This window comes from Helianthus annuus, chromosome 17, assembly GCF_002127325.2.
Source record: "Helianthus annuus cultivar XRQ/B chromosome 17, HanXRQr2.0-SUNRISE, whole genome shotgun sequence".
NCBI lineage: Eukaryota > Viridiplantae > Streptophyta > Magnoliopsida > Asterales > Asteraceae > Helianthus > Helianthus annuus.
Genome location: NC_035449.2, coordinates 188223861 through 188240792, shown reverse-complemented (window position 1 = coordinate 188240792; position 16932 = coordinate 188223861). Strand labels below are relative to the sequence as shown.

The window sequence follows — 16932 nt, the reverse complement described above, 5'->3', positions numbered from 1 at the left end:
TGGTCAGAGTGAGCGTACGATTCAAACTTTGGAAGACATGCTTCGTGCATGTGCGATCGACTTAGGTGGTAGTTGGGATAAGAACTTACCACTGATTGAATTCTCCTACAACAATAGCTACCATTCCAGCATAAAGGCTGCGCCTTTTGAGGCCCTATACGGTAGAAAGTGTAGATCGCCCATTTGTTGGGCAGAAGTTGGAGATGTCCAGTTGTCTGGACCAGATATCGTCTTTGAGACGACAGACAAGATCGTTCAGATCCGTGATCGTTTGAAAGCTGCCAGGGATAGGCAGAAAAGTTATGCGGATCCTAAGCGCAAGGATTTTCACTTCGATGTGGGTGAAAAAGTGTTGCTTAAGGTATCACCTTGGAAAGGTGTAATGCGATTTGGAAAGAAAGGCAAGCTAAGCCCGAGATACATAGGACCTTTCGAGATAATCGAACGTGTCGGGGCAGTCGCTTATAAGTTAAACTTGCCTGAAGAGCTTAGTGTTATTCATAATGTGTTCCATATCTGTAATTTGAAGAAGTGTTTCGCTGACGAATCACTGGTTATACCGCATACAGATATACACATAGACGAAAGTCTAAAATTTGTGGAAAAACCTTTGTCGATTGAGGATCGACAGGTAAAGAAGCTTCGAAGGAAGCACGTGCCTATTGTTAAGGTCAAGTGGGATGCCCGTAGAGGTCCCGAATACACGTGGGAAGTGGAATCCACGATGCAAGAGAAATATCCCCATTTGTTTGAATAAATCTCGGGGTCGAGATTTCTTTTAAGGGGGTGAGGATGTAACACCTCGAAAAATTTCGTCCAATAATGTCTTGACACGTGTCATAAGGTTCCGCTATGTGAAAACATACTTTAGAGGGACTAAAAGTGACAAACGGTGAAAACTATGGAACGTAAGGGTCCAAAGTGTCAACAATGGATAAATAGGCTCTATTATAACCCCACATAATGTTTATAACCTTTAACGGATGGTTCATGGATCATACGACGCGGAAATTGCACAAAAGTGAAGTATTGTAAACTATAGGGGCCAAAAGTGTCAACATGTTTAATTTATACCTCTGAGTGAACTTTTGGCAGACCCGAAGCTTTGTATAGCTAAAATATACTCACTAGAATATGTGGTAAAAATTTCATGAAGTTTCGTCAACGTATGAGAAAGTTATGGCCAAAACCGTACTTAAGGGACTAAAAGCGTCAACGTCAAATTTCATGACTTTTCGGTTGAGCGCAAAGTTATCCGAGGATATTACCATGTTGGTAAAAGTCCTAAGGTTCTTAAAAACCAAGTTTGGGGGTTTACGGGTCGAGAAAAGTAGCCGAAACATCGCGTACAAGTTCAGGGGTCAAAGCTGTCAAGTTTGAAACTTATTTTGGCTGAACCAGGGTCAGGCGACCCGCCTGGTAAAGCCCAAGCGGGCCGCGTGGGTTGCCCAGCGAGCAGAAATTCGTTTTGGGTCATATTGAGTCCGAATTCAAGTGCATTACAGTTGTATCTTGCCTCCAAATGCTCCAATTAGAAGCCTTGCATGCCTACATCAACAGTAAACCTCAAAAACTCTGCTTTAAATCCGAATTCATCTCATTTCTTGGCATTTACAATTGTGAACAAGAACACCAAGACTTGCAAGAGCTCTCAAAGCTTCTCTGGAGATAATCTGATCATCAAGGCCGACTTCTAGTGTCCACTAAACATCTCTAGGACTCTTGTAAGCCTTCAATTCGTTCTTTAATCCGTTCTTGTAGTGATTATTGATAAAAGTCAAACTGGGTGTTCATAACCTTTGACTTTCTGATTAAACGGATTTCTTTCAGTCATTTCTCGAATTGAAACTTGTTATAGATTGGTATTTATGTGGGAAACAAACCCTCTAAAGGGCACTATCTGAATCCCACTATATGCATGCAAATTGTCGAGTCAAACATGTTTCTAAAAAGTCAACAGAATTGATTTTCGCAAAAATAAGCTTGAATGTTAATATATTAAACATGCAATCTGATTGATCAGTATAAATAACTTGTAACACATATAAGAATGTGTTTTAATCATCATCAACTCGACAATCTATAGTATAGCCACGAATCGGAACCGAAAGTCTTGTAAAACGATTATTTCGTAGACTATCGATTCGGATTCGTACATGCATGTTCGAGATCTGTATTGGAAAGTATTTTTGACTATTTTTATTTTAGTTAAACTTTCTGGAATTTTCTTTGATTGAGTCTATGCTTAGCCTATTCGAATGCATGTTTCCGGTTTATGCATAAAATTGACTATTTTGCCCTTTTTGATTTAAAACGGGATTTTTGGAAAAGTGAAAGGATAGAAATCTTTATTTTTAATATATGAACTTGCACCTAAAATTTCGGATCAGTTGGTGGTCCAGATTGTGAGTTATGGCCATTAGCGTAAAACTATATTATAAATTTACATAAACGGTCCTTTTCGCATAGAACCCGTTTCTGGCCACGTATTGATGCAAAACTTTTTACCAACTAATGTATTATAATATTCTGGGAATTTTGATGATTTTTAATTAATTTTTGGCTGAACGGATCCTAGATCGCCTAGTCATTTCGGCTTATGTCGGTTTTGACCGTTTTAGCCATAAAATGAGTTTTACACATCCTTTTGACCCGAAACCTTTTTCTACTGATTTTATATGATGAATAAATTATTATAAGTATTCTGGAAATATAAAAATCTCAGATTTAATTTGAAAACCCGAAAACGCCCTTAAATCGCATATTTAGCGTTTTAAGCGCATAGTAAGCGTTATACTTGTTTTAAACATATAAGACCTATACCTACTGATGTGTTTAGCTTATTTTCATATAAAAAACAGTAAGTATAAGTATATGAACTCAGATTTCCAGTTTTGGCATTTTTAGCCCTTGTGAAATTACTAAATTGCCCCTACGGTGCATAGTTTGGTTTTAAATGATAAATTTGATATATGGGTCATACCCTACTGATATAATATGTTATATTAAGTATATTTACTGTATGAACCAGACCCGAAACTCAGATTTCTAATTTTACCCTTTTATCATCTTTTAAATGACCAAAAGGCCCTTCTAAGGCATAAATTGAGTCTAAAATTATTCCGGGCAATATAGAACATAACTTACTGATATAATATCATATTCTAAGCATATTACTTCAGGGAACTTGCATTTGAATCTTTTGGCTACCCGTATCGCCCTTATCGCGTTCGGTTGGGTTTACGTAACTAGTTTGCGTAAATTGACCGAGACGGGTCAAACATTATCATTTTTATCTCAAAATCCAGAATGTATTTAGTATACCCATATTATACAAGTATTCAAACTTGTCGGGTCTAAATCACATTCTATCCGGTCTTTCGCTTAATCGTGCGTAAACCGTATCATTCCTAAAACTAACCGGTCAAAGCTTAGGCTTAAATAAAAGACCCGTTAGGAATCTAATAGGTTAATTATAAACCTTTGTTCCAGATTAGGAGGCCCGGTAAAAGCTACCAACACTTATCGTTTGTGACTTATACTTGCTCAGGTAAATACATTTTGACTTATTTTCCCTATACGGGCTTGGGGTACGGTATTTAAAATACCGCTTGATCGGGCGCACAAGTCCTGCGCCCTATGGGTGTACAGTCTTGAATAGCTTGTGTGATTTCGTTTATACAGTCTTGTCTTACTTAAAGGCTTTGGAGGGTTATTGACCATGTCCCGGATATCCTTGGCATTATCTTACGAGATGGCCACGACCAGAGCACGGGGTGTAGGCGTACACCCGTCGTGTATAACTCTTTAATGTGGTGTGTCAATTAAATCTCTAGCCCGGACAGTAGATCCCGGGCCACCAGAGATACAAGTGCATGTAAATCGTTCACAAGTTTATATTATATAATTATCCCAAGTTAATAAAATATTTATGCCTTGTGCATTTAAATAAATTTTAAATCATTTTCAAAATGAGTCGGTTGATTTGTATTTACCAGTGTAAACTGACGTATTTTCCCCAAAAGGTTAAGTGCAGGTACTATACGAAATAGGCTGGCTGTTTCCTAAAGAGCGTCCACAATAGTCTCGCAAACTCGGACGACAAATATCTGTTGAACTATTTTATCTTATTTTATTGATCCGCCTGTGGATCCATTTCAACTACTGTGATATTTATTATTGCACTTTATTTAAAGTTGAAATGTTTCTATTCTGCTTCCGCTGTGCATTATTATATTGTGTTGATTGTCTATGACGATGCCAACTACGTCACTGTACCCCACACCGGGCCCACCGGTGACACGTGGAAATCGGGGTGTGACATCAGATCTCGACTCGAGACAAAGGTCTCGACTCGAGACCATAATCTTCACAACTCGAGACCGTGGTTGCGACTCGAGACCTCATTACGACTCGAGATCTCATAAAATGCAGTAGTCGAGACCATGGTTTCAACTCGAGACAAAGGTTACGACTCGAGATCTCATAACTAACTCGAAATCTCAAAACTCAGTCGAAACCTAACTCGAGACCTCACTCGAGACCTCATTACCTTGGGCTGTTAGTTCGATCCGCGCTAACAGGTGGTTTGCTATTAAATACTTGGTTTTGTTAAACATTCAATTAACTAATCAGAATCAGATAATTTTTTACAAAACCAAAATAGCTTAACTTGAATGAGCTTCTGATGTATTAATTCTAGTCAAAGCTGATTTAATACATCTATTTATTGTTCAAGTATTATAAAAGCTCTGTTGAGTATGCATTACAAGCGTGAAATGTCTTAATTCTGGCCAAAGCTGATTTAATTCATTTATGTTTAGCATGCTTGACAAGTGCATAACTAAAGTGATTGTCTCATTTCTGGCCAAAGCTGATTTGTCACGATTACTTTGCACACATACTTAAATGATTACACTTCTGGCCAAAGCTGATTTGTCTTCGTTTAAGTAGAATTTTACTAAGTCTATTATTTTGATGTTAGTAATAGACATTATCACAGCTTCATAATTAAAATGGTCATTATTTATGCCTGCCTTAGTATAACATGCCCTTAGATCACATTAGGACTTCTTTCTTAGTATCATTGCTTGATCATCTTATTTCCACTATCAGCACCCAATTGCGGGATTCCACCTTTGACTGGTGATAACTTTGCTGAATGGAAGGATGCCCTCATGCTTACACTAGGATTGCTAGACTTCGATTATGCTCTTAGAGAGAATAAGCCAGCAGATCTTACTACTCAAAGTACTGCTGCTGATCAGATAGTTCATGAAAAATGGACTAGATGTAACCGCATGTCTCTCATGTTCATGAAGCAATCCATTCACAATGCTATTAGAGGCGCCATTCCTGATTCTGAAGATGCTAAAACCTATCCAGCTTCTGTGGAGGCTCAATTCAAAGGAACATCAAAAGCACACGCTAGCACTCTTATCCTCAAGCTGGTGACGACTAAGTATGATGGGAGGAGCGGCATTCGCAAGCACATCATGATGATGCATGACATGGCCAATAAGCTGAAAGGGCTAGAGATGGAAATCAGTAACGGTTTTCTTGTTCACTTCATCATCACTTCACTTCCTTCGTCCTATGAAGCATTCAAGATCAATTACAACACTCAGAAGGAGAAATGGACGATGAGTGAGCTGGTCGCTATGTGCGTACAGGAGGAAGAGCGTATGGAGATGGATCGCACTACTGATGTTGCTAACTTCACAACCTCCAACTCTAAGAAGAGGAAGCACAATCATCAAAGAAAGGATGCTTCCAAAGTCCAAAAGTCCAATCCTAATACAAGTGCACCTTCCAGCTCTAAGAGCTCCTTAGGCAAACCCTATTGCAAGTTCTGTAAGAAAACAGGACATAAGCAAAAGGAATGCCCTGATTTCAAGGAGTGGCTGGCTAAGAAAGGTAACGATTTTTTCATGATACTTGAGTCCTTTAATTTAAATGTTCCTGCTAATTCTTGGTGGTTTGATTCTGGTTCTATGGTTCATGTAACTAACTCTACTCAGGGATTCCTTTCAATCCGGAAGCTGGGAAGAAACCAAAGAACACATAAAGTTGGGGATGATCGGGAATTAGAAGTGAAGGCCATAGGAACATTACAATTATTTTTGAAAACTGGTTTATGTATTAAACTTTATGATACCTTATATGTTCCTGAGGTAACTCGGAACCTTGTATCAGGACCAAAGTTAGGCATGGACGGTTTTGTGGTTTCTCATGGTCATCGCAAACTCTCTATTCTCTATGATTCCGTTGTTTATGGTACTGGCATTCTGGATGGTGGTCTCTATAGATTAGAACTAGATGATAAGTTTTCCAAATCTTTGTTGTCATATAATATTAATGAATCACTCACAAAGACGAAACAAATTCGAGACTTAAAGACTTCATCCATGTTGTGGCATCAACGTTTAGGCCACATCTCAAGAGAACGATTAAATCGTCTCGTAAAGGATGAAGTCTTACCTCCTCTCGATTTCACTGATTTTGGAACATGTGTCAAACGTCTTAAAGGCAAAATGACATCAGCGAATAAGAAAGGTGCCACTAGGAGCTCTAATTTATTAGAACTCATTCACACTGACATTAGTGGTCCCTATCAAATCGCTGGCATAACAGGACATACTTCATTTATCACTTTCATTGATGATTATTCTCGTTACATGTACTTGTATCTTATTAAGGAAAAGTCTGAATCTCTTACAACTTTTAAAGATTATAAAGCTGAAGTTGAAAAGCAATTAGATCGTCAGATTAAAGTTGTGAGATCAGAAAGAGGTGGTGAATATTATGGAAGACATAGTGATGTGGGTCAAACTCCTGGTCCATTTTATGAGTTTTGTAAGGGCCAGGGGATTGTGAACCAATACACCATGCCTGGTACACCTCAGCAGAATGGTGTCGCTGAACGAAGAAATCGTACCCTTATGAACATGGTGCGCAGTATGTTAGCCAACACTAATTTGCCATTATTCCTCTGGACTGAAGCGCTAAAAGCAGCTGTTTATATACTCAATAGAGTTCCTTCTAAGTCTGTCCCTAAAACTCCTTATGAACTTTGGACAGGAAGGAAACCGAGTCTTAAATATATGAAAGTATGGGCCTGCATTGCTGAAGCAAAACTCTATAATCCTTTCCTAAGGAAACTTGACCCTAAAACAGTTACCTGTTTCTTTATCGGGTATCCTGATCATTCGAAGGGTTATCGTTTCTATTGTCCTTCCCATGTCACCCGTATTGTTGAAACCAAGCGTGCTGCGTTCCTGGAGGATTTCAAGGTCAGTGGGAGCAGTACCAACCCTTACGAAGAATTGCAAGAAGTACAAGACGCGGGGGGGAGAGACTCGTCGCTTACCATTACTCTGTTTACTCCTCTTGTACCCCATGCAACTGCACCTGAAGTCACTGCACAAATTCCATCTCCACAATCAGAACCCATTATACCTCATAACGAAGGCACATCAAATGCTCAAAACCAAGACAACGCTGAACCCGATAATCAACTCAGGAGGTCATCTAGGCAAAGAAGGCCTACTAATTGGGATGATTATGTTACTGATGTGCGTTAAGTGTAATATAATTTAGATGTATATTTAAGCCCTTTTTACACTTTTAGCCAAGTTTTAAATTTATAAAACACGATATTTACTAACACTAAACACACATATGGGCAAGTGCACCCATCGTGGACGTAGTATAGTGTTGGTAAGATACCGAGGTCGTCCAAGGACACAAGAGCTTTTAGTACCGGTTTATCCTCAACGTCTAACCAAATCAAAATGTTAGAAAAGATTTTTAAACTAAGAAAATAAAAACTAACTAAATGCTGAAAATAAAATAAAAATAAAAACAGATAGACAAGATGAATCACTTGGATCCGACTCGTGTATGAGTATAACCTTTGATTATTTTCGCACTTTTGCACTTGTTTAAGAGATTATCTTAGTTATTGTAGTAGGCCCCTCTTTTGAAGGCGACGTTACCCTCAACCCAGTAGTTTGAGTCAGCAAGGATACAATCCTAAAGGGTCGGATTATTGAAAGATAATGAATTAAGTTATTAATGCATATTATGGTAGGCCCCTCTTTTGGAGGTGACGTTACCCTCGACTAAGTAGTCTGAGTCAGCAGGGATACAGTCCTAAATAGCCGGGTTATAGTATTAATAGTAGTTAACTTATGAGGGGGTCAAAGAGTTTGGATCCCCGCCATCCAATACCTATGGGCATTGAAGGAGATCCTACTAAATTTGACCCAGGTCCCTTGCAGGACCTCTAAACGCTGAACAAGGGCAAGACCCTTACCAAACCGTTCCCTTAACCCCCGACCAGGTAGCCAACATACCTCCATATAGACCGTTCCTACTAAATTTGACCCAGTTCCCTTGCAGGACCTCTAAACGCTGAACAAGGGCAAGACCCTTACCAAACCGTTCCCTTAACCCCCGACCAGGTAGCCAACATACCTCCATATAGACCGTGGAGATATGAATGGTGAAAATCTTTTATTTTATATAGACAGTAAAATAATGCCAAGACACCATGGACAAACGATAAGGAAAGATCACCTTCAACATAAGCAACTAGTTATTAAAGTCATTAATACAAAACCAAATAAAAAGTGCAAAAGATTGAAAATAAAAAGTATTATACTAAACACTTGTCTTCACCAAGTGATGTAAGAGACTTAGGCAAACATGGCCTTGATTGTCAAGAACTCTTACGATCAATCTTGGATCCCGAGACGACTCACACACTCTATGATGGACAACGGATGATGGTGGTGGATGATGGTGTTGTGATGGTGGTGGGTGGTGGATGAAGTGTGAGAGAGGTGGTGTGCCAAGGGATGAGTTGCAATGAAACCAAGCACTCCTATTTATAGGCTGAACAGAAGGCTGGGCACGGCCCCGTGTCCGCTGGACACGGCCCCGTGCCTGTCTGACACTCTCTCTCTTCATTAATTGTAATTCGCAATTACAATTAATGCGCCTGCTGTACTTTCGCCACGCCCCCGTGTTCACTGGGCACGGCCCCGTGGTGGGCAATAGAACCTTCTCTAGGTTTGTCTTTTCTGCTGCTTCTTGGGCACGGCCCCGTGCTGGCTGAGCATGGGGCGTGTTCAGTCTTCTGCCTTCTCTATTTTGCTTGGGAGGATGCTGTTGAGGGGTCGGGCAATCCACTTATGTTCCTTTTCTTGTATTTATGTTAGATTTAGCAGTCTTTTTGCTTCTTTTGTGAATTTGAGCTCATTTAATCCTGAAAATACAAAAGGAAGACAAAAACACTCTTTTTCCAACATTAGTACTTAAAAAGGGTTAGTTTTATGCCTCATTTGATGTAATTTATATGTTGCATTTTACACACATCAAATATCCCCACACTTGAATTTTTGCTTGTCCTCAAGCAAAACTCTTTAATACATGGCTTACACTCCCAAATGGAATGGGTAGAAGAGAAGGTTTTGGCTTGTCATAGAGTGTCGGGAATCCAAGATCTTTTTGGTTTTATTTTTATTTATTTACAATCCTATTCGTTATGATTTATTTAGAACGTTTCATAGGAGAAATTACTTATTTGGGCATAGCATGCCTTTTTAAAATTCCATTTATATACAAGTTCACATACCTCACGGGAGAAATCACTCACACTCGGCCGAAGGTGTATTTTTAGTGAATCACTCGAGAGCGGCGTGGAACTTATCCCTACCATAGGCTTGCCAAGCAATCAATCCTCCTCCTTTTTAACTTGTTACCTTTGTAAATATCAAGAGGACTTTTTGGGTAAAGGCTTGGGCTAAAGGTGGGTAGTTGGGTTAGTGGTTAGTAGAAAAGGGCGAAAAGCGTAAAAAGCGTCGGTTTTCGTAAAACATTTTGTTTTAGTGACTTTTTATTCTTAATGAAGTATTTCTTCAAACAAGCTTTTGTTTTAAGATCTTTGTTTGTTTATTTCTAACTTCATCATTTTTTTTCAGTCACACGAAAACCAAGCTTGTTACTAAAATAAAGGGTAAAAATAACAAGGGTTTTGGTAGGTAAAAGGGTTTTAGGGTAAAGAAATGAAAGGTTTAGGCTCAAAGGGGTTAACTAGGGGGAGTTTTTGGGTAGGTGAAAAGAAAAATAAAAATAATGGTTTTGAAAGAAAAAGGGTTAGTCCTAATGCCTCCATCATTTACTTACTTGGGTTTAAGTTGGTAAGGACCGGGAATGAATCGTCGTGGCAAGTTCTAGAGTCGTAAGAACCAAGCGGCTATTCACACAAGAAACGAAAAATGAGCATTTAGTCTAAAGATGTGTATTTATATGCTCAATAAAGGCTCAAAACTCACTTTTTATGGGAATGGGTTTTTCTATGTGATCAAGTATATATAATCGAATTTTAACTAAGCTTGTCATGCCGTTTCATAATTTTCTTATGTTAGTTCTTTTTATCACGACGCAATCGGTTGTAAACTTGCAAAAATATAACCTTATTAATCTTAGAATTCCCAACTTAAACTTTAGACAAGTAAAAAAAATGAAATTTTTTTTGAAAAATTTGGGGTGATTAGCGGTTCCAATAGAGTTTTGTGTAAGGCTTGTTATTTGGACTTGCAAAATTTCAAGGTTTTAGCATCCCCCCCACACTTAAATTACACATTGTCCTCAATGTGTTCCAAAAATAACTTTTTAGGTTGATTGAATGTGTAACATGGTGTTTAAAAGCAAAAATTTATGTTACTGGCAGCCTGGACACGGCCCCGTGGGGACCGGGCACGGCCCCGTGTTCGGGTGCCAGTAACGATAATTAAAAAAAAGAAACAGAAGCCTGGACACGGGGGCGTGTCTGGTGAACACGGCCCGTGTCCAGTTACCTGAACTGGGCATTTTCTTGCAGGGGGTTCAGCACGGGGCCGTGTTGGCTAGGCACGGCCCGTGTTGAACCTACTGTAACATAGAAATCGTCGACGTGTGGCCTTGTTCTTGTGCATGGGGCCATGTTTCTCATTTCCCTTATCATCCTTTACCACCATGAGTGTGTTTTATTTCTGCAAATTAAAACTAAAAGATTAAACTAAGCTAAGGATAGTTCCGCGGAATGCCTCCGTGGTGCGCCACGTTTATAATGGTCCTTGGCTAGACCCAAAGTGAGGTTATATATTTTCTGAGTGGGATATTTTGCATCCCATGTTGCACCGTCGGAGAGCAGCATCCAAACTCGAATCAATAACCTTCATGTAGTTGACCGGGTCATCGTCCTCTATTCTCTTCCCAACCCCGAACTTTACTTTATCATCTCCGTACCTTAAGGTGAGCGTTCCGTTATTCATGTCTACCACTGCTTGTGCGGTGGCTAGAAATGGTCTCCCTAGTATGAGGGGAACTTCGGTGTCTTCTTCCATATCAAGTATAACAAAGTCGGCCGGGTAGACAAATTTGTTTACCATTACTAGGACATTTTCAATGACACCTTGTGGGAATTTGACGGATCGATCAGCAAGTTGTATGCTCATTTTTGTAGGACTCGTTGTTCCTAGGCCGAGTCTTTTGAACATTGATGAGGGCATGAGGTTAATGCTAGCCCCAAGGTCGGCTAGTGCATTACGAACGGGGGAGTCCCCGATCGAGCAAGGAATTGTGAAGCTTCCGGGATCGATTTTCTTTTGGGGGAGTTTGTTGAGTACGAGGGCAGAGCATTCTTCGCTTAAGTTAACTAATTGCAACGTTTCAATTTTCCTTTTATGAGTGAGGAAGTCCTCATGAACTTAGAATATTTAGGCATTTGGGTTAGGACATCAATAAAAGGAATGTTGACATGCAATTGTTTTAGTAGACTTTCGAATTTTGCGAATTGCTCATTGGTCTTTTGACGAATTAACCTACCGGGGTACGGAACTCGAGGAGCTTTGGTAGGCTCTGATGATGGAGGGGAGTCCTTTTCTTGCAGAGGCGGTGGTATAGTCTCCTCTGTCGGCGGTGGCGCTTCCGCAGGCCCCACGGTGCGGTCTCGTAACGTGATGAGATGAACTTGCGCTTTTGGGTTTGTTTCGGTATTGCTTGGTAATGCGCCTGGTGGTCTCTCGGAAAAATTTTGGGCTAGTTGACTTAATTGTTTTTCTATGTTTTGAATACTAGCTTGTTGATTTCTAAAATTTGATTCTAATTGTAGAAACCTTTCCGAGTTTTTCTTTTCAGTGTCGGAGATGAGGCGAGATACAGTATCTTCAAGCCTTTCTCGTCCACCTTGTTGTTGAGTGAAATTTTGTGACTCATTTCTTGGTTGTTGAAAGTTTGTTCGTTGGTTTTGTTGGTTACTACTATTGCCGGGTTCTCTCCAACCAAGGTTAGGATGATTCCGCCATCCTTGGTTGTAAGTGCCCGTTGGAGGACCCGACGGCCTAGGTCTATTGTCAATGTAGCTTACCGACTCTTGTTGATCGTCCGTTTCTTTCATACAACTCCAATTTTCATGTGGCCCACCACACCCTTCACAAGCCATAACCGAGACCGTTTTTGTCATTTCCAATTTTTTTATTTTTGAAAAAAGGGCCTCGATTTGGGCTTGTAAAGAAGTGTTTTCATCAACCTTATGGGCGCCCGGGGCAATAGATTTATTGCCTCGGGGAGTGTGCCACTGGAAATTGGTTTGAGCAATTTCCTCAATTTGGTTATATATTTCATGCGGGCGGCGATTACCTAAAAGTCCCCCGGAGCTAGAGTCAAGTGTCTGCCTTGGGTGTGGCAACAACCCATTATAGAAAGTGGATACTTGTTGCCATATCACAAGGTCGTGATGTGGACACTTTCGCAATAGCTCCTTGAACCTTTCCCAAGTTTCATATAAGGATTCCCCGTCCTCTTGTGAGTATGTATTAATTTCAGTCATTAATTTAGCCGTTTTAGCGGGAGGGAAATACTTATATAGAAATTTTTGGGCTAGTTCATCCCAGGTGTTTACCGATCCAGCTGGGAGGGCGTTAAGCCAAGCTTTTGCTCGGTCTTTTAGTGAGAAAGGAAACATTCGAAGGTGGATGGCATCATTTGATGCTCCATTGATCCGAAAGGTATCACATATTTCTAAGAAAATAGTAATATGTAGATGGGGATCCTCGTCCGCAAGCCCATGGAAGGTTGCGGAGTTTTGGAGCATTTGTATCAAATGCGGCCGAAGTTCGAAGTTATTGGCTTCAACATTCGGTGCATTGATAACGGCGCCGAGGTTACCTACGGTGGGTCGTAGATAATCCATGAGAGTACGTTGATCCGCCATTGGAAGTGTTTTTCCCGAAACCTTCTCTTGGTTTTTGGCTTTTAGTCTTTTTCTGAGAAAGCGTTCGGGTTCTTCTAGAGGTTCTTTTATGTCCTTATTAGAACTGGAGCTCATACACTACGTAGGGGTGGCGTCTAGTTCCAAGTCCTGCAATAAAAACAAAAAAGAATGCTGGTCAGAAGGTTCACCACGGCCCCGTGCTCAGTGAACACGGCCCGTGGTCGGAGTTACAGTGATTGTTTTCTAGATTCCAGTTACTGGAGAGTTGGACACGGCCCCGTGTTGCACCGACAGGGCCCCGTGGTCAGCCTTCTGTAACTTGGAAAACTAAAAACTGCCAGTAACAACGCTGGGCACGGCCCGTGCTGAGCTCTGCAGAAGCTGAAAAACTAAGAAAATCCAAAAAAAATTAAAAATAAAAATAAAAATATGATTAGGTCGTTGATTCCTAACTTTCTTAAAATTCTTGTGTCCCCGGCAACGGCGCCAAAAACTTGATGTGCGTTAAGTGTAATATAATTTAGATGTATATTTACGCCCTTTTTACACTTTTAGCCAAGTTTTAAATTTATAAAACACGATATTTACAAACACTAAACACACATATGGGCAAGTGCACCCATCGTGGACGTAGTATAGTGTTGGTAAGATACCGAGGTCGTCCAAGGACACAAGAGCTTTTAGTACTGGTTTATCCTCAACGTCTAACCAAATCAAAATGTTAGAAAAGATTTTTAAACTAAGAAAATAAAAACTAACTAAATGCTGAAAATAAAATAAAAATAAAAACAGATAGACATGATGAATCACTTGGATCCAACTCGTGTATGAGTATAACCTTTGATTATTTTCGCACTTTTGCACTTGTTTAAGAGATTATCTTAGTTATTGTAGTAGGCCCCTCTTTTGAAGGCGATGTTACCCTCAACCCAGTAGTTTGAGTCAGCAAGGATACAATCCTAAAGGGTCGGATTATTGAAAGATAATGAATTAAGTTATTAATGCAAATTGTGGTAGGCCCCTCTTTTGGAGGTAACGTTACCCTCGACTAAGTAGTCTGAGTCAGCAGGAATACAGTCCTAAATAGCCGGGTTATAGTATTAATAGTAGTTAACTTATGAGGGGGTCAAAGAGTTTGGATCCCCCCCCCATCCAATACCTATGGGCATTGAAGGAGATCCTACTAAATTTGACCCAGGTCCCTTGCAGGACCTCTAAACGCTGAACAAGGGCAAGACCCTTACCAAACCGTTCCCTTAACCCCCGACCAGGTAGCCAACATACCTCCATATAGACCGTGGAGATATGAATGGTGAAAATCTTTTATTTTATATAGACAGTAAAATAATGCCAAGACACCACGGACAAACGATAAGGAAAGATCACCTTCAACATAAGCAACTAGTTATTAAAGTCATTAATACAAAACCAAATAAAAAGTGCAAAAGATTGAAAATAAAAAGTATTATACTAAACACTTGTCTTCACCAAGTGATGTAAGAGACTTAGGCAAACATGGCCTTGATTGTCAAGAACTCTTACGATCAATCTTGGATCCTGAGACGACTCACACACTCTATGATGGACAATGGATGATGGTGGTGGATGATGGTGTTGTGATGGTGGTGGGTGGTGGATGAAGTGTGAGAGAGGTGGTGTGCCAAGGGATGAGTTGCAATGAAACCAAGCACTCCTATTTATAGGCTGAACAGAAGGCTGGGCACGGCCCCGTGCCTGTCTGACACTCTCTCTCTTCATTAATTGTAATTCGCAATTACAATTAATACGCCTGCTGTACTTTCGCCACGCCCCCGTGTTCACTAGGCACGGCCCCGTGGTGGGCAATAGAAGCTTCTATAGGTTTGTGTTTTCTGCTGCTTCTTGGGCACGGCCCCGTGCTGGCTGAGCACAGGGCGTGTTCAGTCTTCTGCCTTCTCTATTTTGCTTGGGAGGATGCTGTTGAGGGGTCGGGCAATCCACTTATGTTCCTTTTCTTGTATTTATGTTAGATTTAGCTGTCTTTTTGCTTGTTTTGTGAATTTGAGCTCATTTAATCCTGAAAATACAAAAGGAAGACAAAAACACTCTTTTTCCAACATTAGTACTTAAAAAGGGTTAGTTTTATGACTCATTTGATGTAATTTATATGTTGCATTTTACACACATCAGTTACCTGCCTGACTGAAATGGATGCTGGAAAGCTCAATGATCATATCTCTTATAATGAAGCCATTAGCAGTGATCAGTCTTCTAAATGGAATAAAGCGATGATTGATGAGCTTGAATCCATGAAGAAAAATGACGTTTGGGATTTGGTAGAATTACCCAACGGAATCAAACCTTTAGGTTGTAAATGGGTGTTCAAAACAAAACTGGATCCGAATGGGAATGTTGAACGCTACAAAGCGAGATTGGTTGCAAAGGGCTACACTCAGAAAGAGGGAATTGACTATCAAGAGACGTTTTCACCTGTCTCTCGTAAAGATTCATTAAGGATCGTTATGGCCCTAGTAGCTCATTTTGATTTAGAGCTGCATCAGATGGACGTCAAAACTGTTTTCCTTAACGGAGACTTAGACGAAGATGTTTACATGAAACAACCTGAAGGCTTTAAACTTGAAGGTCAGGAGCATCTAGTCTGTAAGTTGAAGAAATCCATTTATGGGTTAAAACAAGCATCACGTCAATGGTACCTCAAGTTTGATGAAGTCATGAAGTGGCAAGGTTTTATGAAGAATCAAGTGGATCAATGCACCTACCTCAAGATGAGTGGGAGTAATTTTACTATACTTGTCCTTTACGTAGATGATATTCTATTGGCAAGTAATAGTTTAGACATGTTGCATGAGTCGAAGCGGTTACTCTCGCATAACTTCGACATGAAGGATCTCGGAGATGCTTCTTACGTCATTGGCATCGAAATTCACCGAGATAGACACAAAGGGATCTTAGGATTGTCTCAAAAGACTTACATAGATCGTGTCCTTACACGTTACAACATGCAACAGTGCAAACCCTCCGTCGCTCCAGTAGTTAAGGGAGATGTTTTCGGTTCATTCCAGTGTCCGACAACAGAGGTTGAAAATGAGCAAATGAGCCAGATACTTTACGCGTCAGTAGTCGGGAGCCTGATGTATGCTCAAGTCTGTACTCGCCCAGATATCGCTTATATTGCTGGAATGCTAGGCTGTTATTAGACTAATCCTGGCCTAGATCACTGGAAAGCAGCTAAGAAGGTCCTTAGATATCTGCAAGGGACGAAAGACTATAAACTGACTTATAGAAGAAGTGATATCACTTAGAAGTGGTAGGTTACTCTGATTCTGACTTTGCCAAATGCAAAGATGACAAGAAATCCACTTCGGGCTACATCTTTATGTTAGCAGGCGGACCTATCTCATGGAAGAGTCATAAACAACAGTTAATTACAACTTCCACAATGATGGCAGAATACATTGCTGTTTATAACGCAACCTGTCATGGAATGTTGCTTAGAAATCTGATCACTGGACTCAAAATCATTAATTCCATTTCTAGACCATTGAAGCTTTACTATGATAACTCAGCTGCCGTTAGTTTCTCGAACAGTAACAGTTTGACTGGAGCTGGTTTATATCTCGATACAAAATATTTGTTCGTACGTGAACGAGTTGAGGAAAATAATCTTTGTA

General features: G+C 40.2%; 1 non-coding gene across 1 annotated transcript; it reads left to right on the top strand.

Moving 5' to 3' along the window:
• The first annotated feature begins 12776 nt into the window (after positions 1–12776).
• LOC118489429 lies at positions 12777–12883 on the top strand. The gene has a single exon (XR_004887449.1). It is a non-coding gene; the product is annotated as a small nucleolar RNA R71 (small nucleolar RNA).
• The last annotated feature ends 4049 nt before the right edge of the window (positions 12884–16932 follow it).